This window comes from Python bivittatus, unplaced genomic scaffold, assembly GCF_059951505.1.
Source record: "Python bivittatus isolate LINGU-HERP-01145 unplaced genomic scaffold, Pbiv_v1 ctg000480_np1212, whole genome shotgun sequence".
NCBI lineage: Eukaryota > Metazoa > Chordata > Lepidosauria > Squamata > Pythonidae > Python > Python bivittatus.
Window position 1 is genome coordinate 27094472 of NW_028277075.1, and position 22638 is coordinate 27117109.

The 22638-nt window shown below is 39.7% G+C and overlaps 1 protein-coding gene across 4 annotated transcripts in view; it reads left to right on the forward strand.

Annotated features, from left to right (window-relative positions):
• The window catches only part of MIDEAS (mitotic deacetylase associated SANT domain protein), an 80224-nt gene that overhangs the window by 21459 nt on the left and 36127 nt on the right, over nucleotides 1-22638 (forward strand). The window contains exon 1 of one of the 4 annotated variants that reach the window (XM_088145535.1): nucleotides 477-1091. The exons of the other annotated variants lie outside the window; for them this stretch is intronic. The gene's annotated coding sequence lies outside the window, so the exon portion shown is untranslated. Of the gene's footprint in view, nucleotides 1-476; nucleotides 1092-22638 lie in introns of those variants that run through there. 4 annotated transcript variants of the gene reach the window in all.

Consider the following 22638-nt stretch of genomic DNA (forward strand, 5'->3'; position numbering starts at 1 on the left):
GAATGCAATCCGGACCTGTACGCGGCTCACTGAAAAGGAGTTTCTCTCTCTCTCTCTCTCTCCAGCCCCCTCCCGAGTTTTCAACTTTGGACAGTTGCTCTGATTTGTGTCCGTGCCTATGGCGTCTTATGCGCGCGCACGAGTTACTGGCAACGCGTCTCTGTGCCCGAGCAGAAATCGGAGTAAAAGTCTCTTCGAGCAGGGAGAAAATCAGCGCTCTTCCTGGCAAAGCAGCGTTTCCAGTAACGTGATCAAGCTCTTCCCCCTGACCTTGTCGCTCGGTGGAGATGCGAATGCGCGCCAGAGCAACTGGATCCCCCTGCCAAGCCAACGTATATTTGATAGCCGGGCTGGCAGGCGCGCTCTCGCTCGTACACGCAAACTCTAGGGTTACTGGATGGTTATTAAAAAAGAAAAAAAAACTTTCTTCGCCTAATATGGTAACAGGAAATGGGCGTGACTTCGGCCTGCTGTAGGGTGGGGAAGCCTGAACAGCAGGCAGTTGTGCTGATGAAGTAGAAGAGCTGGTTTTACTTCTGTTGCAGAGCCGATGTGCGGTTTTTTTTTTCCAGCAAGCGACTGCTCCAGTTTCCTTACTTGAGAGTTGTGCAATCTCTTGCTATCAGGAGGAGGGACGGAAGGGGGGAGAAGGAAAAGAGAGAGAGATCCAGCTTCCTCTGCTGCTGCAGTTGTTGCCGCCTTCGTCGCTACAGTTCTCCACTTCGCCCCCCCCCTTCTGTTTCCCAAGCTGTGATCTCAAATCTGTGACTCAGAGACTTGCAATCCTGACACCGCAAAGTGCGGTTGGCGGAGAAGGCGACGAGCAGCGAGGCTTTCGCTCGGAGCAGGTACGCTGCAGGACTGTGCGCAGGAAGAAAACTGAGCGACCGGGGACGAGCCACTGCAAGTGATACTTCCCCCCTTCCCCAAAACTTTCTGGTTTCTTTTCAAGTAGCCTTTAGAGCTCTCTCGGCGCTTGGTTGGTTGCCGGGGATTTTGGGGGGTGGGGAAAGGAAGAGGATTGGGACCTACGAGAGGACTGAAGGAAAGAGCGATGGGGGACTAACCTTCTGACTCAAGACACCGCGGAGGTAAGTGGAAGTCGAAAGAGCTTTCTGCCTCTCCACCCCCCCCCCAAGGAAACCGCAGCGCGTGTGGGGTCGGTGCTTTTGCAGCCCTGACCGATTTTGCAAGGGAGCAGCTGGGGGCGAGGGGGCGTCGAGAGCCCGGGCGAACTTTTCGTTGGCTTTCCGGTGTCTCTCAGGCGCCTGCACGAATGCGTGGCGTGGCTCTTGTTTGTGCAGCTAAGCGTTTTGGCCGGGCGAATGGGCGGCCGCGGAAAGGAGGGCTCTTCCCTTCAGAACCGGGAAATGAGATGCGTGCCTACGGAGTTCTAGTTAAAGGGCGGCTGGCTCGTGCCGCTGGGAATTAGACGGGGAGTTGCGGGGGAGAAAAGACCATTCGAATTGCCTCGCCTTCCGATCGTCACATACTTCCTGTCGAAGGGCGCCGCAATTCCAGTCGCTGCTACTTTGCGCCCCCCCCCCATTTTAATCTAGTGGCTTTTAGAACAGATTAAGGCGGATAACAAGGAAGCAATCGTTAAGATATGTTTTGTGTCTGTAGAAAATTGGACAGTATTTCCTCTTTCAATTCCTCCCCCACCGGGTTTTGTCGTCTTTCCCCCTTGGTTACCAGTTGACACTGTTTTTCGGAGAAAAAGGCACGCTTCTCTTCAGCCCATCCCCGTGGGACTTCTGCAGATCGTTCCTAGTTGTTGATCTGACTTGTGAGGAGATAAATTAGAAGACTCCTTTATAGCTAATGGTTCTTTGTGTACCTGTCTCGGAATGGCAAGTGCTTTCCATTTGTGGGAAAGGGCTTGTAGAAGGAAGCATTCCTTTTTGAATTTGTTTAGTGCATAAACTACATGAATGCTTAGGCCAGAGATAGATGTGCATGAAGAACACAACTGTTGCCCTCCCCCTGCTCCACTTGCACGAATTTGCTTGTGTCCAGAAGTGTGAAGAGGTGAAAAAGGAATGTGTGCAAAGCCCAGGAGGGTGTGTGTAGAAGCTCAGGTGATTTCTGGAACCCTGATCTCATCTTGCCTTAGTGGCTGATGGGTTGCAGCAGTGGCAGTAATGTTGAAAGGTATGTGTAATCAAAGTCACAGTGACTTCCCAGGGCGTGTGGCTAGAGTTGTAGCTGGTGACATCATCCAAGCTGTTCTAGTTCCTGTGGAAATCAATGAGAGCTTTGCTGTTTAGTAGAGGAGCGTAATTGGTGCTCATACTTGGAGCACTGCATTCTGGAAGTACACCTGCATTTTGGCTTGGAGCTGGGCAACACCGATCTGTTTCCTGATGACCTGAGAGTCAAGGTGAATTCATAGGCTATGACTGTACAAACATTAACGCCCTTGCCCAATGAGGGATGCGTTGTGTCACAGGATGTTCCAGGTTGGCTCATTTGGGACTGTCACTTTCACATACCTGAACTGACTTCAGTTCTCTATATGCGTAGTTGTGAGGGTACTTTTGTTTCTGCTTGTTACTAGTTTTACTTTAATCATTCTGGTAAGACTAAAAATAGCTCTGAGAAGCAGAGAGGTAAAAAGACTTTGTGTGAGTGCTTTTTCTTTCTAATATTTTGTGGAATTGGTAAACATGGAAGTTACAACTTTGATTCAGTCTGTGCTTCTGGACCAAAAGCTGGAATTTTAAACATGATGCCATACTTGCATGGCTTTTAAGGTTCCATGAAACTCCGAATTCCTGAATGTGATGGCAGAGAGGCTAGTTGGTTGGCTCACCACTTCTTGTCCTGAAAGTTAGGTTTTTAAGAGATATTTATTCTACTAAGCTGGATCAGTTGTCAACTGTCTGAGGGCCTGCTTGTATTACTTTGGCACCCACCAGAGTGCATGACACTGTCTCATTTTATTTTTTATTTTTAAAAAGCAAACTAGGTGGGGGCTGGAAGTAGTTGAGAACAAAATGAGGGCCTCTGCTAGTGCCATCTTTATTTCTCAAGTGTGCCTCTGAACCCTGTGGAGGTCCAGGATGTTCCTGATGAGCAAAAATGATGAAACGTTGGAAGCCAGGAAGAAAAAGAGACCTCAAGTGTAGTCATCTTGTAACCTGGGGTCAGAGTAGGAAGGCCAGTGGGTCCTGTTGCATGAGGAGACCAATGGATCAGGGAGTAGGGCAGATGTTGAGAGGAAAGGGATGCGGGCGTGTCATATTGTATGTGCTGTGGATGTGTACAGTCAAGAAATGTCTTTTCTGTAATCAACAGTTAGTATTTCTGTGAAGTGGGGCTTTTTGTTGAAGCAACATTCCCCCTCCCCTTCTTGCTGCTTTCTGTTCTGCAGCCATCAGTTAATTTAGGTATTTTATGAATGGCCTCATTTACCACAAGAGCCATTTTGTGAATAGGTACATCTCCTATGGAAGGATTTATTGCCCATAACATCTTTTTATTATTTCAAATGTACCCACTGGTCCAAAAAAGTTAGTTCCTTGTAATTAAATTATTTATATACTTATTATTCAGGGGATTGGTTTCTTGCAGAATTTTAAAAAGATACCAAATTTTCTGCAGTTTTATATCTGAAGATATTCATATGTTTCAATTTTACAGTCTGTTATATCATTACATGCTAATTAATTCTAAGCAGAGGAAGTGTTGATCTGGAAGACAGCTGGCTCTTAATGCTTTTAGTGACTTTTTTTTGGTACTAATCCTTTCATACATTCAGTGGGACTGAGGAAGAAAGAAGGATTTCTCCCTCCACCTCACTATATAGTTTTTTTTAAGAAACTAAACAAAAATACCCACATTTTAGATCCGGTATCTCAGAGGATGTTGTGATCTGGTTCTGGAGGACTTTTCCATCAGTCCATTGTCATGGATGGAAAAGGATCCAGCAGGTTTCTGGCAGTACTGGAAAAGTAACCAAGTGATCCAGAGGGCATTTCTGTTGGTCATCTTGTTGATTGCTAAAATATAGAGGCAACCAGAATACTTGATAGGATTGTCCCTGGGCCTCCTCTCCCTGCCTACCACTTCTGTGCAGCTCCTTGGTTTATTGAGAAGCTCAGTTCAGTTCATTCTGGAGTCATCTTTTTCTTCGTTCCACGCCTGGTAGCACACTGGAAAAATAGGTATCATGGTCCACCTAGAGCTCTGTAAGTACTGAATAGTGTTTCCCATGTAGTGGTCTAGATTTGAACTGTCATATCTCAGCATCATAAAACATGATACTTTTGAGTGGCAGTAGAAACCGAGCTCCATTTCATCCTTTTAACATTTGAATGCCACATGTATTGCCTTGGTGCCATTGAGTAAACCATGCTCAACTCATTCGTTTCCAATCTGTGCTCTTCAGATCTGTTAGACTTCAACTCTGAGAAGTTCCAGCAAGCAACATCTATTTGGGGAAATTAAGGGGATTCAGATCCAGCACAGAGGCTGCAGTTGTAACATTTTTTTGAAGTACTGTGGAATTGTTTTCAAACTGGTTCCAAAATGAACCCTAATGACATTTTGTACAGTTCTTCTAAACATCTGTGTAAATATGAAGAACTAGTAGTATTGTTTAAGAACTTTTGGTGAGGCCATTTTTGCAGTCTAGCACCTTACAGAAATAAGGGTAGAACTGAATTTTGAAGCCACTGAAGCCAAAACCATAATTTTTAAAAATATAACAGTGCTGAAATACTATGGCTAATGCATCTGGCATATTGAATTGTGAAAAAGTAACAGGATGGTTTTATTTTAATTTCTCAGAGTATATTGGTCGTTAATAGGGAGTCAAAACATTTTTTTAAAACTTATTTAAATTTTAGAAACACAAACCTGCAAAAAACTCTCAAAGGCAGCTACTGTTTTCCTCTGAAATGGACAGAAATTAATGCAAGATCTCAGTAACCTATGTATGCAAATCTCTTCCTGGATAGGCTAATATTTTAGCATGCCAAATAACAGTACTATAGTTGAACTGTGTGCAGACACAGGCTTGAAAGTAGCTTGCATCATTAATGAGACTTATCAGGAGAACTCTGCTTTGTACTGAATAGCTTTATTCAGGGTGACTCTTGGCTGATAAAGTTATAAGAATGCTGTTGGGCTTAAGTATGGAGACAGCAATTAATATTGGTGGATTAAAAATAACAAAAGGTTTGAATGTTAATGAATTTGCCTTCAACAAAAGGAGTTTGTATCAGAGTGTACTCACAGAACCTCAATTGCAGAAATGTAATATTTAGATTTTAATGCTGTTGGCAGATTGGGATTTCATGGGCAAAATTGTTTCTTACAGTTCATTGCTGGCTTGTCTTGTCAAACTAATAGAATGTGCAGTTTTTGCCAGATGATGACGTTTGTTGGCATGGCACTAACTGGAATGCAGAAGGACGGATTTATACTAGTATGTATGAGAAAATGTTAATGCTGTGTTTCATTTCACAGCCCATTAACAGTTTATGAAAGCTTAAAGTGAAAAGGATGAAAGATGTAGGTAACTAAATAGAATTAGATGCTTAACTTATTTTTATCCTTATCGTTTACGTACGTGAGTAATGAACACCTAATAGGCTATATAATCTATTATCTTATGTACGTGAGTAATGTACACCTAATAGGCTATATAATAGGCTATATAATCTATTTCCAACTTTGCTTCATTATGTAATTTTGGTTGCATCCCTCCTTTTTTATAAAAAAGAGTAGTTTGCTTGTATTGTTTGATATACATGGGTCCTGAGATAAGTAATGATCCTTTGCTTGTATGAAGCAAACTTCAGCTATTCATATACAGGTAGTCCTCACCCACCGCAACTGAGATGAACAACTCCATCACTAAGTGATACGGTTAAGTGAAAAATCACATGACCATGCCCTACTGGCAGTTTGTCAGTTCTGGCTGTAGTCATTAAGCAAATCACCCGTGGCTGTTAAGTGTGATGTCACATGACCGTGACTTGCGACTTCCTACTGGTTTCCCCATTGACTTTGCTTGTCGGAAGCCAGCTGTGAAGGTCATGTGATCATGGGATGCTGCAACCATCATAAATGCATGGTGGTTGCCAAGTGCTGGAATTGCGATCAAGTGACTGCAGGGATGCTGCAACAGCCGCATCTTCGAGGACCGGTCGCAAGTCTCCTTATTCAGCGCTGTCATCATTTCAAACAGTCACTGAACGAATGGTCAGCAAGCAAGGACTGCCTGTAATAATATTCTTAATAGTAGCTTAATACTCCTTGCAGTATATTCACATGTTGATTCTAAAAGATAACTTTCTTAGGCATAAGTTTTAAGAACAACTGGCTTAATTTAATTTGATTTTTAACAAGTTGTCCTATGCTCCCAACAATGTATTCTAATGGATGTAAGGAAACAAATATTAACAGGGGTGTCAAAGGGAAATGAAACATCCAAATTCAGAGTGTGAAAATTCTGGAAACTTATATGTGGCTGTGTATAAGTAAAATTGGTCCATAAACCAAGACAGCTATTATTTTATTTAGCATACCAGAGCAAAATAACAACAAAAAAGAGTGTTGTGGTATCTTAAAAATTAACAGATTTATTGTCACTTCAATGTTTATTGACTACAGTCAAGTTGGTAGTGTAAGAATTTCTTTGTTTTTAAGGTATCGGAAGACCTTTCTGTTTCTGCCGCAGCAGAGTGAAACAGCCATTCTTTGGGGTGGGCGTAGCTTTAACAGTGCCAAGATGTTATTGTCAGTGCTCCTTGATGATGAACAGTCACTAACATGTTGATTTATGATTAAGCTCTAACATATTTATTACTGTCTGCATTTTAAAAATACGACTTTTTTTTTTAGTTCATTGTGTTTTGAATAAACCTTTTGTGGTCATGATGAAATAGATTATCATTCAAAAAAGTTTAATCTGTAAGGTTTGTTAATTTTTAAAAGTTGCAGGATTGGGGATTGGACCTGTACCTTTAATGTAATGTAATGTATCTATCTGTTAAAGCACAGGAATTGTCTTCTGTGGGGAACATGTGCTCAACTTCTTCCAGGTGATATCAGTAGAACTTAAAAATGATTAATTAATTAATCATATTTGTATAGCCACTTATCTTATGGAATGACTCTGGGTGGCATCCATGCTAATAATAATTAGCATGGAAACCTATTGTATTGCATTTGTCTCAGCTGACTAATTTTTAAAAATGTCATAAGTGAAGAACTTTGCTATTAAATCAATTGCTATTAAGTGCTTACATACAAATGAACTGATTAGCCTTAACTAAGAGACTATGAGCATTTCACTATCCTAGCTGACAATTCTGGCTGTTGTAATCTACTACATCTGAAAGATGCCAGATTAAGAAAGGCTAGACTATAGAAATGTATAAAAAGTTTTCTACAAAGGCTGAACATGTGTCTATTTAGAGCAGTGTTTCTCGACCTTGGCAACTTTAAGATACGTGGACTTCAACTCCCAGAATTCCCCAGCCTGCCATGATTTAGAGTTTTGATGATTAATAATGCAGTGTGTCATATCTACTCTGCACCCTTTGCATCTGATGCTGTTATGATATTTAACCTACAAAGTCTTTCAGAATTCAAAACAGACTGAAAAGTCTCAGCCCAATTTTTGAAGCCTCAATATCATTGTACCAAAATTTAACACCAAAATGCCAATTTTCATCAGCATAATGTTTGCTTAACCACATCATGCTGAAACCATCACAGACTTCCCAAATCTCTGCCCCCCCCCATGGTCTGAGTGTTGTGCCCGGAATTTCAACTCTGCACATTCCAGTGACACTCACCTTGGGCTCCTCAGAGGTGTGAAAACAAATCCATGGATATGTTTAAAAAGGAAAATGCAACTTTTAGATGTAGCAAGGTTGTCTGTCCATCTTTAGATGTGGTTGATACACTATTGATAAACAATAAAATTAATTGACTTATTTAATTCACTTATTGATTATCTACCATATGTCAGGGTGTGGGAAAAGATTAGGATCATTAGGATCAAGAGAAAAGTACCAGTATCATAATGTCCTTACACAAATACATGGAGAAATACTGCTTGGACACTTCAGGTACAATAGTTCAAAAAGACAAAGTTGCAGGAGAGGTCATTCCTATCATCAAAGAGCTGGGAGACTACCTTATGAGAAAAGAAGGAATTTTTGGAGTTTCTGATTTTCTTTTCTTAAGGAAGAATGTTAAAAAAAAATTTTATATACAATGCAAGTTAAACTTCGGAATTCTCAACCAGGAGTGTGCTGGCTACCAGCTTGAGTGGCTTCAAATAAAGATTGGACTGGTTCATGGAAGTCATGGGGATCACATAAAACTAGAACTTCAGGTCGATGCTGAATGGTAGGCAATTCTGAATTGAAGAAAAGGAGCACTTTGTTTAGTGCATATTTAAACTAAGTTTTGTTAACAAACTATGGCTATTGATCTGATGGCTCTAAAAGGATTAGCCACGTTTTAATCAAGATGGTTATATATGAATTAACTCCAGTATTAAAGAAAGTGTGCAGCTGAACACCAGTTGCTGAAGAACACAAGAGGGAAGTGCTGTTGTGATAATCTTATGGAGTCCTTGGTGCTCTCTGAGCTTGGTTGTTTGCTTGCAGACATTTCATTACCCAACTAGGTAACATCATCAGTGCTAGTGAGTGTGGGGGGAGTAAAGCAGCAAACCCCACACCCACTGGTGCTGATGATGTTATCTAGTTGGGTAATGAAACATCTGCAAGCAAACAACCAAGCTCAGAGAGCACCAAGGACTCCACAGTTCAACCCTGAGCTACAGATATGCTCTTCTGTTGGAATCATCTTATGCTTGTAGGCTTCCCAAAGACATGTAGTTGACCACAGTGGGAGCAAAATACTGGAGTAGATGAGCTTTTGGTCTGATGCAGCTGGGCTCTTCTTGCGGTTCTTAGTAATAGTCCTGATTGTGGGTTCAAAAGAGATTGGAAATTCTTTTTAGAATTTAGGTAGGTATTCTGCACATTTTTTTTAATCTGGGAAAAGTGGATATTTGACTTGAGGCCCACCAGCTTATCTGCCTACCTGATTTTAATTTTTTAAAATATTTTTTTAAGTTAAAAAACATTAAATAGGAACAGTGTTGCTGCAAAACCAAGTATCAATTTTTAGTACCATTATTATTTACAAGAATGCTGCATTTGGGCCTCTACAGATCAAAGCTGTGTTTGAAATGTTCAGTGGTAGAAAGACCTCTTTGGGGGTTAGAAGGGATGGAAGAGAGCGATTGTACCCAGCTTGTCTTCTAGTAAACGGGGCTTATGGGATTGGCACAGCAACCTTGACATTTTAAAAATTACATTTATTGCTATTTTTAAAAAGAAAAGTACAGAAAAAATAGTATACAAAATAAATTAACAACTCATCCTACAAGTAAATTAATGATGAAATTGTAAAACAAAAATGAACAAAAAGAGAAAAAAAATAAAAGAATAAGAAAGAAACCCTTAAAATTAGCATGCTTAATTGGTATTAAAACCTCATTATTTCTCATATTCATTTAATAACACTGTATCAGATTGTGACAGCCATTTTCTCAAGAAGCAAAACCTGTGGCAGCCATTTTTTGAGAGGACCCATAATATTCTCACAGAATTCCAGATGTTCCCAACCCCCCAAAAGGGCTTACGTTGTAACTTGATGGCCAGGAACCTGCATGAAAATGTCCTTGTCTTAAAAATTCAGATAAAAGTACGATGATGAAAACAGCTCCCTTTATTGACATTTTGATGTTGGGAGAGGAAACCCTTCTCTGCTGGTGATGGATCAGCTTTGCCTTCAAATTTTAATCTAATTTACAGCGTACAAGCTTAAACTTGCCTCATATCTCACCTTTGGCCGAGATAGTGATTTGCATGGCAGTGGAAAGTCCAAGAGGGAGCAGAGAGTACCTTTTCAGTGCAAATATTCCACTGCATTTTTGTAAAGCCTTACTTTGTCATGCAAAACCCAGCACTCTTTCAGGTCCCCTCTGACTTTCAGAGTTTGGCTTGTTTGTGCCAGGCTTTGATTTTTTGCAGTCAGCAGCAGCAGCAAAAGGGCTGTGGTAACTGTGGGAATACAAATCTGAGGAGAACTTTTGGCTAGCTTCATGTTATTCCAACTGCAGTTCCTGCATGGCTGGCGTAAACACAGCTTTCTGTTGCTAACAACTCCCTCCTTGCCAGCTGCAAAAGAGGAGCTGAAAATAGCCTAGTTAACAGCACTGTTAATCGTTAGCAACTAACTTGTTTCCAAAAGGATGGAATATGTACATTTATGTCAGAATGGTATAGATTACCATCTTTTGGTCCTACTTACTGTATACTAGGCAGCTCAAATTATAGCCTTGCTCGTAATGCTCAAACATTTGCATATCTCATCTTTTAGAGCTCTAAAGCAATAAGCAGTTAGAACAAACAAATGCTATAAACCTAATTCTGCCAAAATGAACTTTGCTGCAGTGCTTCCCTTTATTTGCACTGCTCCTGCCTGAGTGTGTGCAGTATTTTACTCATATGTAACAGGAAGCCAGATTTATTGTCACCAAGCAAGTGTCCTGTTGGGTACTGCTCTGTTACTCCAGTTTAGCTGTACTCTTCACAACGACTACACAAATCTACAACCCCTCCAGTGACTTGTTTGCCATTGCATGCTAACTAGGACCCTGGTTTTTGTTACTTTCCTGATAAGACAGTATTATAAGTCAGGGTTTGTTCTTAGCCTGTGGCTGGTTGTTTATGCCCAAGAAATGTTCCCAGTTTTAGACTTCCTGATTTTAGTCTGATGTTCCTGAAGATAAGTTAAGCAGCTGGGCTGTGTGTGTTAGGATGTCTGTTTCATCACTGCAAGCTAGGTTAATATTTAAAACCAAATACTTTATATAGGCAACTCTTTGCAGCAAGGTACTGATGATTTTCCTTATTTACATGCCTCATTAAGTTGTTTAGGTTATTGAGAATAACGGTAACAGTACAGTGCATTCAGTCTTTTTTATTCATTTTCATTCTCTTTAACTTCCCCCAAATGTCATTTATCAGTTGTTTGTGTTAAGCAGTTTGAGAGTTCTGTTCACTTTTAAAGCTGCTGTGTATTTTTCTTCTTGCAAGGATACCTTTTACACTTCCTGCTGTGTTGGTTTTCTTCCTCTGATCAGAGTTAGTGCTCTTAAGAGTATCTTCAGACTCCCTTATTGTTACTGAATACTCAAAGCAGAACGCAGTGAATGGATACTTCCTTCAACAGAAGGTAGCAGGGAGCTGAAAACCATTGAAAAAGTCCTAAGCAACAGTTGTTCTAGGTTTTATATAAACAGTGATTACAAGAAGAGACTGGAGGGAGAGGAGACAGTAGGTTTCACTGACCCGTCATTTTACAATGCAGAGTCCTTTTGGGTGTAGCTTTCCCCAGCTTCCTGTTCTCCAGCTCCCATAATTCTCCACCAGCACGGGAATTTAAGTTCCACATTTTGGGAAGGACTGAGGCTGAGAAAGGTTGGTATTTCATACTTGGCTGAATTACATTTACTGCACTGCTACTTCAATCTCTAGTGCCACCTTATGCTCTTACTGGCATGTCAGTTGCCAGAGCATGTTAAAGTATGGAAAAGAAAGACTAGGAGGCTGTCAAAGTGACCGTGCAAGTTGAGCTGCTCTCTCCCTTCTCCTTTCAAAAATAGGCTGTGCGGCTGAACTATCTCTATAATACTGAAATTCTACAATTCTCCCATCGTTCCAGAAATATGTGTTGTGGTGGTAGGTCACCTTCATCCAGGATGTTTACTTTTTCCTTTCCTAGACTAGATTACACTCTTGGCATTTGTGGGTGGTCTCCTAACCAGGTGCTAATGAGATCCGACTCTGTTTAGCTTTCTATGATTGGCCAAGATCCACTGGGTGTTGTCATATGCTGTGTAAGTCTGCACTGATTCTACATCCAGATACTGTACTTACTAAAATCTTGAAGCAAGGAATAACTTGAATTGTGTTAGTCACTAAGTATTTGATTTGAGTTTCAAGTTATCTCTGTTTATATTACAGAGAGCCCCCTACTTAGGAATGGGTTACGTTCCAAGAGGCTATTCGTAAGTCCGTTTTGCTCATAAGTCCAACAAGCAAAAAAAAAAGAGGTGGAGGCAGGAGGCAGGGCCGGTGGGGCGCAGTGCACTCCATTGCCAGGCAAGGCAGGAGACCTCCGCCCCCTCTCCCCTGTCCTCTGCCACTTCCCCCTCTCCTGCCTCACCCGGCACGCTGCATAAACTAATCTTTTCTGGGAACTCCAACTTCAATGCATACCTCAAATGGAAACGGAATGCTGGAGAAGGTGGGAAAGGGTTAGTTTGTGGTGCGCTGCAAACTAATCCATTCCCGCCTTCTTCTGCCTTCTGGTTCAAACTTCCGCCTTGACTTCTGGTTCTGACTTCCAGGTCCATCCTGCTCGTATCGGTGAAAATTTGCAACATGAACGTTTGCAAGTAGGGGACTGTCTGTATTGCTGAGGTATGTGGCATCCCTTGACAGGAGCAGGAAGGCCAAATGGCTTATCCATAATGAAGTGTCTGTTTTCTACAAACTTTCTGCTGTCACAGAGAGCTAATAAACAGAACTCCGCAAAAGCTCAGAGGAGTGGTAGACGTCCTTTGACTCTGCCAGGCTTCCCAACAGGTGTCTTATAGGTCTTTTGGGCTTAAATTCCCCTAATTCCCAGTCATTATAGGAATTATAGAAACTAGTCCAACACTTCTGAAGGAAGTAGCTCCAAGAAGGGTAGCTTTTATTATAGTAGTACAATCTTACCCTCTTCTTAAAATCTAAATTAAACTGAAGGTGTTTTGGGTTGTTTACATTATTTCCCAGCTGTCCTTGAATCAGTGGATTCCAGTTCAGTGTACAACAGATATAAAAAAAACTATTTAGACTGTACATCCATTCTTCTTTAAAACTAAGCTGAGAGCTCTCCAATAAAAGAGAAATGCACATTATGGAAACTCTACTCTCTAAAATACCAGTGCCAGTGAAGATATGTTAACCTCTTCTATAAAAATGGTAATGTAGGTTCTGTTTGCTCCACTTTGGAGAGAGCATTCCTGAGCCAGGGTAACCCTGAAGAAAAGACCCTGTCCTTCAGGCACACTCAGGCTCAGCATTGCTCTGCAGTTGATGAACAAAATAAAGATGGCAAAATTCGGTCTCTACTGAAGCCACCTCGAGTGACAAAGGTGGATCAAGGAATGATCACAGTAAGCCTCTGCTCTTTTAGAGAGACTGCATAGATCAGATATACCCTTCTGAGCCTCCAAATCACAAGACCTTTGTCCAGTCAGGGTTCAGTTTTTTGGCCATCATCTGTCCTTGCACCAAATCCTGGCAGTGCTTCAGTGAAGCCAACCATGGAAGGACACTGCTCAGGACAGGAGAACAACTTAACTGTAATTGTATTGGCAAGACTTACTCATCTTTTTCCTCTTCTTTTTCATGGGCTAGGCATGTTCTTTCTCTCTTCTCCCCCTGCGAATTGTTTCTTTGTGGTGAAATGAAGCAACAAAGGCTAGGGGATAGGTATACTTCCATGTGCAAAGAAGTTTTTCTTCCTCAGACAAACCTCCAGGGAGTAGGAATGCTGCCATCACTCCACTTCAGGCAGCAGTAGGTGGTGAGTGGGAGGAGAAAGGCTGGTTGCCATCTGCAGGAATTTTAATCATGCTTAGTATTCACAAGGCTTGGATTGGTTGAATGTCATTAATTGGATTGATAGGAATTTGCATGTGGAAGCAGACTTCCAAACCACAGATGTGGTGAGTTCCGGCAGGTTTTGACCCATACATCCATGCACACTCTTGCCTGTCACTTATTCCCCTCATTCGGAGAAGTATCTGTTGTGATACGTGTTAGTTTTCATGGCTCCATAGGACGAGAACAACACATTTTGCTAAGGCTACTTTGTCAGTGTCATGTATCAAATCTTGACTGCTTATAGGATGAGCAGATTTCTTTTCTGCTAGAAACTTTGTAAATGTTTGAGGCACTAATGAAGTTGATTTTTATTTTATTATTTTATTTTATTGGTTTGTATCCCATCTTATTTCCCTGAAAGAGAATTTAAGGCAGAAGACAAGCATGGGGAAAAAAATAACCGTATCGATTGTATGAGCCCAGTGTTCAACCATAAAAGCTACATGGCACTCAAAGGCTGTTTACCTTTTAATCTCATCTCTGGTTTATAGCCCTTGAATGTGTTGTAGCTTGAATACAGTAATAAATTCATAGTGTTGCAGTATGCTTCCTTTCTTCAACACATGTAAACATTAGTTGCTGAAGTTGTTAGCATACAGGATATGGCTAAAACAAAGCAAAAATGCAACCTTTGTTTCACTTGTTTCTAAAGTGCTGCCAGTCTATTTTTACTGATGTGGAAACTGGATTTAGGTGAGTAGAATCTCTGTTATATAATGCAGAAGAGTTCATTAAAAAAAAAAAATCTGTAATGTGAGAAATTGCTACTCTCAGTTGCTGTAGAACATAATGAGGGAATGCTATTGCATTTGTGTCTTGCTTATGGATGTTCTAACAGAACCTGGTTGCTTATGGTGATTAACTGGTCCTTTGGTATGATCCAACAGGGCACTGAGTCCTCAACTATAGTTTCTCTGTTGCAGCGTTTTTGAAACTTTCTGCAATTCTGGATCATTAAATAAATATTTGGAAAATGCAGGAGCTGCCCACTAAACAATTATCCCCTCCCTTTGTTTTCAGCTTTAAACCATGGAAATGTATGCTTTTTGATTAATAATATAATCATTGTGGGAAAAGTAATGAATATAGCTGTATTTGTGTATCCTTTCCCATCCTGTCCAGTTTTAAAGACCGTTTATCACTCAATGTTATACCCCCAAATTTAATGCAAATTTAAATATTACTACTTGAATTAATTTATGTACCCCATATCATAATTGCCATCTAATAGCAACATCTGTTAGCATAAACGTGCTGGACAAGAATGTTCTTCAGTAGAAATCTCTTGAGTAATAAGTCTTTCCTATTAGGGAGAGGGATCTCCACAGAGAAAGAACCCTTGATCATGTGATGTAATTATGGAGTAGTTGTGTAACATCAAAGGAGCTGACTGGCAGTGAATTTGGGGAGGCAGGAGCTTAAATGGTGAGCCAGCTGACTGATGAGGACCATCTGGAAGATCTCTGGATCATTAATAATCCATGGTCCAGTAATTTGAGAATTTCTACTGTATTGGGATACATTGTAAAGAAAAGTTTTTCAAGCTTCTCCTCAGCTATATGACAGGGGAAGGGGAAAGCCCATGAGGCTGGGCATTGCTGTAGCCTTACATGGTTTTTTATTGCATCTGAACAGGGTTAGTGCTTCAAGCAAAGGTCTTATTTCATGGAATTATTTGATCTGGGAAATAGCAGAGATTGGATCTGGGATCTTCTGCATGTGGACTATGTCTTTTACTACTGGGCTACAGTCCCTCCCCTATTAGTTTACTATTGATCTTTTTATATCACTTGGCCTTGTTGATATTCCATGGATATGTTAATATTTTAATCCATGTGAACTTTGCAGTTAAAAAGAAATACAAACTAAGACTAAGAGACTTCAGCTAGAATGAGTTTTAGCTCCATCAGAATATCTGGAGTTGGAAAAAAGCTACATCACTATTTTGGAGATTGGACTTATATGAGTCTGATATGGTGGAAGTGAATGAACTGAGTGGTTCCTAATGTAGGTGGAATCATTTGGATAATTCATTGTGGGGATATGTTTTTCTTCCTTGGAATGGCTTCACATTAAAAACAATGGAGGCATTTAAGCTAAATCCTCATTATGGTTTTTTAAAAAGGAAATTGGATATGATGATAGTAGAACCAAGTGAGTTATATTACAGTCTTGCAAATAACTCATAAAAGTGCCTAGCTCAGGGATACTGTTTTATCAATCTGCTTTAACCGCACAATCTTTATATAAGCCTTTTGGAGCTTGTTGCTTGCTTGTGAATGTTTTGGTGCCTGGGGTGTGACTCTTACTTGGCCACAAGTGATCACTTAAGTGGTAATTAAAATGGTTCTTTGGTTATCTAATATATTAGTTTCTTTTTCTAAGGTGGAGGAGTAAGTCAAATGGTACAAAAAACGATGCATTTGTTTTTCCCATTCCTTGAAGAGAGTAACTAGGTTGAAATATTCTGCCTTGCCATAAAGTGGTTTATTAGATTTTTCTTATTTAGCCAATCATGACATAACAAAACATGGTTTAGTAGGATATATGAACTAGGGCAATATATTATTTAGTATTAAACATGTTAAAACATATTATCTGGCAGTCTACATTACTTAGTTTACTGCATTACTAAGTTTCTGTATACAGTATAGCTTTTGAGAGAAGAGATCCTATTTTTTAAAGGACTTGAACAGAAATCAACTTAAAGATTCAATTCTCTGCATACTTATTTGGGAATTCTCTGGAACTTCTGACTAAGCATACTTAAGATTTTGCTACATTGAGGGTGCAATCCAGTGCATTTTCCTGGGAGTAAGCCCAACTGAACATAGTTGGAATTATTCCTGACTAAACATACATAGGATTGCATTGTAAGGGTATGTATAGGTCTGCTTATGATTCCCGATATAACTGGGAATAACTAGAATAGCAGTTGAAACTGAGAAGGAAGATTGCAGGAGGCTCTTGACAGATGGGCAGGCAAATGAAGCATGATGTTGTTAGATGTGGGGTCATGAACCTCATGATTGAAATAGAAGTTATATAGAGATTAAATAGAATATAATATTTAAAAAGAGGATTTGAACAATTATTCATTTTTCAGAATTGTTTTTCAAAATTGAGTGAAAAAGTCTTATATAAATATAGGAGAGTTAATGTGAAGGGATGCTGTTTAAATTGTATAATTTTTGCAAATATTTTAATACCCAACATGACCTAGTTCTTGTATATATGCCAGCTTTTTATGCCATGGTGGTTTACGCATCACACTAAAGCATCTGCAGTCAAAACAATGCTGAATAAAATCAATATCTTGCTGCAGAAGAAAAGCATATCCAATAATATTGCAAATCAGCAGGGAGAATAAGCAATATAGTAGTCCCCAGTTTAAGAATGAATTCCATTCCCAAAGTTTGTCCTTAAGTTGAATTTGTATGTAAGCTGGAACAGTATTATTGTATAATACTGTATAAGTAACATTGTGTAATTAACTCGAACCATTATGTATTTGACTTAAATCGTGTGTTTAACTCAAATTTTGCTACAATAGGCTCCATTCTTAACTATGGGTCATCTGTAACCTGGGCGTTCTTAACCCAGGGACTACCTGTACATCTGGAGGTCTTTGCTGAATAGGAAAAAGCAGGAAATGAAAGTTCCTTGGGGACTACTTTGAGAGAATTATTCCATAACATTGGGACCTTTATTGATAAGTCTTTACTTCATATCCTTGTAGGTGTTATTTCTGAAGATGATGGGACACATCACTGTAACATGTCCATATTATATGACAGGAAAGACAAAGAGAACTCTGCAGATCCCTGAAGAGAGAAAAGTCCACACTTGGGCAATAACTTTTATTAGAGCCAACCAGAATATAACACAAATACATTTTCAAGAATTCATGCTTACAAGTTCTTTCATAGCTAGTGAAAACACAGGTGGTAGAAAATACAGGGAACAGTGGAGAAACAGAATTAAAAAAAAAAGACTAGGGCATATGTTGTGGCTACGTTATTTGCAACTTAGACTTGGTCCCAAGATGAAAAATGCTGAGTAAACATATTAGCTACTTGTACTTGTTGGACATATCAAATTGCACCTTATGTTCTGGAACAAAAAAATAGTGGCTGAGTCCCATTTTAAAACATAAAGACCAATTGTAAATTGAATGTCTTTCCTGCCTTGAGCAAAATAGTTGATTTCCAAATTAAGCATAGATTAGAAGCAAAGATAATATGGCAACTGATTAATTTTAATTGGTGCATGAAGCAAAAATAAAGTGAATCTGAATTTTGTTATTTTGCGCAATGAAACCCTTAAAATGCAAAGTTTCTCTTCAGGTAGTAAAAAATTTCTTGTGATAGATTGTACAGTTTCCTCAGTGACGAAATTAAAAAGTTGCTCCTTCAGATATGCTGGAAGATAATAGGTACCTAGTGCAATTGTGTTAAAATAAAAGTACCAGTTTTTTTCCTGTTTGAACTGAATGGAAATTGCTTTTGAGTATGTAACATCTGTGTTACCTTAGAACAATCTAGTAAGACATGTCAGTATTTTCCTCATAAGGGAGATTCAGATTGAGGATTGACTTGGCAAATTACATGGCTGATAAAGGGACAGAGTAGGAACTTAAAGCTCATTCTTCTGGGTAATAAATGTTTAATTATGCCTTTTTTCCAAAGAGCTGATAATGGCACATTGGTTTCCTCTTATGGTATGCAAAACATTTCAAATTTGAACCACCTCATTTCAAGTTCAAAGCAATTGTTTTTAATGGGAAGCATTTGTCTTGCATTTGGCATGGATGGCTATTTTGATCATTTTAGAAGCATTTTGTGTTCAAAACACAACATACTTTTTATGAATTTAAACACTTCCAGAATGATTAAAGCCACTCATTTCAAGTGCAAAACATGTGTTTCATACTTACTGAAGCATTGAATTTGAATTTTTGTGTGTGTGTGTGTGGGGGGGGGACATTTCTTCTAGGGAAGAAATGGCAAACTGAAGACGGCTCTGCTAAAAGCAGAGCCGACGACCGCAGCGGAATGAAGAGCTGGTGAGTAGACTAGTTCTTCTTAATTCCTCTCCAGACAGAGAGGACTTGAGATCATTGCCCACAGGCGCTCCAGACAGTTGCTCCTTGAAAGGAGACCACAAGACAGCGGTCTCTAGCAGGTTTAGAGCTCTGGGAGATGAGGGAAAGCCATCTTTGCACATACCATGGCTGGCGCCTTTAAAAGAACACAGAATTTGCATACTTCCTTTTCTAATCACTTTTGGAAATTGTCCATTAACTGCTTTTCAACCATTAGAAACCTTTGGATGGACAAGTTTTATAGCACTAGGTGAGTTTCCTCCAATCCTTAGCGAAATAAGTTTTAAATACAAGTTTTAAGGACTTAATTTTTTTTTTCTGGAAGAAACAGCAAAAGGGTGATTAAAACTTTGATTTTAGAAAGTTACAAACAAAGGATCCAGATAAATTTGAAATAAGATTTTGGAATTAATTATAAGAATCCTTCTCGTGGGAAAATGCTTTTGTTTTGAATTCCTTAAAAAAACATGATAGGATGGGACTTTGAAGGTTGGACATTAGAGGGATCTAGAAGGAACTAAAGATTACAATTAAAGGAGAAGAACACTTACATTTGACTTACAAATACAGAATGGAGCAAAGTATTTTAACATTTGACATATTGAAGGATATTTTGATACGAACATTCTTCTCTGTGCTGGACATACAAAAGAAACAGGTTGATGCCTTAATAATTAAAAGGGATACACAAATAACAAATCAAGAGGGTGACCTGGATAATCTTCCTATACTGGATTTACAAAAGAGGTTCGTTAAAGCTTTGAAGAATTTTGTGGGAAGGGACAAAGAAAAATGAAAAGAAATAAAGTTTTAGGACTTTATTTGAAGGGACTAAAGATCAAGATTGTTAAAAGTAAAAGGGAGGATATAAAGTTGGTTTATTTGATCAAGGTTAAAATAGATATGTTGTTATCTCTGGTAACTCTTAATGGACTTTTGCTTATCAGGACTGAAATGATGAAGTTTTTAAGGATATGTTTATAGATAAGAGATGTGATGTGGGAAAAAGGGATCTTTGTTGTATTTTAAGAGAAGAGGATAAGTTACTAAAATTGTTTATATTTGTTGTGATGAAGGGGATGTCATTTTTTATATATTTTCTTTTTCCTTATTATATTATTTCTTTTCTGTCTTTCTGTTTTTTTCTTTTCTGCACTTTCAATTTTTTCTTTTTTTTTAAAGTTTGTATTAGTTTTTATCTTTTAAATTGTAATTTCTAATAAAATTGCTATAACTGTGTGTGTGTATAAGGTATGTATGTATGTACATACACACACACACAAATCTTTCTCTCTCTTACTCTCACTCTCTATCTCTCTCTCTCTCTCTCACACACACACACACACACAGACTCATCTACCAAAATTGGTGGTGGAATTACTCTCCTCCATATCTTTTAGTCTTCCAAGATGTTTTTTCCCACCCAGTGGTGTCCACAGTGTGATCAAAGAAGTGAACATGGCACCTACAGTGCATATAAAAAGGGGGCAGGGCTTTAGTCATACAGTCACAGACCATATTGACTTTTTTGACCCCTGTTGCCACCCACACTTAGGTTTGAGGGAAGGGTTTGGGACGCATTTCAGACAAAGCACTGGATTGCTTCTCCCCATTACTGCTATTTTCCAAGAATGTCTGAAGGGGTCTACTGTATGTGAAGCTTAAAACATTTTTGTAAATAAAGATGATTCTACAAAACAGTTGTTTTTAACGGGAACCATTTGTTTTACATTTGGCATGGGTTGTTTTAATCATTTCAGAAATACGTTTTATGAAACCTGACTCTAACCCGAACCCTAACTTCCAAAATGATTAAAGCCACACATTTCAAGTGCAAAATGTGAATTTGATACTTACTGAAACAGGTATTTCAAATTTGAATTTTTTTGCACAACCCTAATCCCTCCCCTCCCACAACTTTCATCAGGACAGCAGTCTATGAAGTTTGGCTGAGAAATAATGCCTGTCCAGATCATCCAGTAGATTCATTCCTATCAAATCTAGCATGTCCATCTATTCGGTTCCCATTGAGTTCACTCCTCACCAAGACAACTGTGTTTTGTAATCATGGTGTACTACCCTGCCCTTGCATCTCCATGGATTGGTTAAAGGCTTGAGGGCATGAAAACAAACCAGGAATAATCCATGAATCTACCAGCAAATCATGTTGCCCCGACTGCATATCACATGACTAACCTGAAGTTGAAGGCATTGAGCAATAGCAGGCTTTGGTTTTACTTCCAAATTATGCCTTATTGGCCCTAAAGCAGCCTTTATCAACCTTTTGACTCGGGAGGAACCCTTGAAATATTTCTCAGGCCTCGGGGAACTGCTGCACATGCAGGCTCAAATATAGGCCAGAAGTTAAAAAATTATTAGATTCGTTTCATGTGTAGGCCTGCATTAACAGTGTTCTTAAACCAAAAACAAAGAATGAAACTTACCTCTTTAATGTGAAACCTGTGCTTGTTTTTTGCTGCATAAATACTCAATTCTGGGCCGAACTTGAGTTTCGGAGGTAGTTGTGGGAAATTTTTGGCCTCTGCAGGTTGTGTTTTTTTGGGCTATTTTGGGCTAGTTTTTGAACGATATATCAAACTGTCGTGAATGGTAACTGCAAAATGCATTGCAAGGATGCAGATGACGCTGGCACACTGAGTCAGGTCGGCTGGCCTCCTCCCTGCTCCCTGTGCCACCAGCACCTCATTTCCCAAATCCTGCTCCTGTCTCCCCTCTTTCCATCTCCTCTCCCAAGGACTTCTTGCAACCTCCAACAACCTTCCCCTTAATATCTGGACTCCTTAACCTCTCTTGAAATCTTGGCACCCTGATGCCAGAGCCTTCACCACCACCATCACCACTTTTTCCTTTCCCCTGCCTCCTTCCCCCCTCCCCGCCTTTGTGGGTGGCTACTGCTGCCGCTGGTTCCTGGGCCAGCTCAGGCCCAGATCTGCGCCCACCCTGAGACAGAGCCCCCCAGGCCGCAGCGCCTGCAGAAAGGCAGGCGGACCTGGCAAGGGGAGCCCCAGGTGACTCCTCAGCTCCCTGCTTGCACACGTGCACAATCCGCACCCCCACCCGGGATCCGTGTATGCTCCAGGCGGACCAACCCAGTGTTGGAGGTTGGAGGGTTTTTCTTCAGTCTCTGCTTTTTCTACATAAATCATGATCTCCCGGGGAACCCTAGGGCTCCACAGAACCCCAGTGGAGAAACCCTGCCCTAAAGCATGATTTATGCATTGATTCTGTTTATTCAGTTGTGCTCAGTTGAAATTAAGCAAGTTATAACTCATTGTATGAACTGGCTCTCAACTTCCAATGATGCTTATTCACATTTATAAGAAGTTACTATTTCTTTTATTGTATACTCTAAAAGTTTATTGCAGCAGGGTTTTGTTGTTGCAACTTGTCTGCTAGGCATTCCTCTTCAATGGCACAGTCTTGCAATCCCCACCCCCAATAAGAAAGAAATATTTTTCCCCCTAAAATATTATATTTTTTTCATATGCAATTATTTTGTTGGCCCAAAGAAGGGCCAAGCTTAGGTTGTTTTCTTTGTGGCTTAGTTAGTTATATTTATATGGAAAGAAAATATTCACCTATGTATTTTTGTTTTAAACATTCGGCTTTCACACAATATCATGCAGCTGTGTCTGAATTGACCAATAGTGTAAGATTTAGAGGAGAGCATCAAGAACTAGTTTAGCTTATAAATAAAAGAAAGCCACGTATACAGCTTCAAGGACAGAATCTTTTATATCCAGGCTTGTG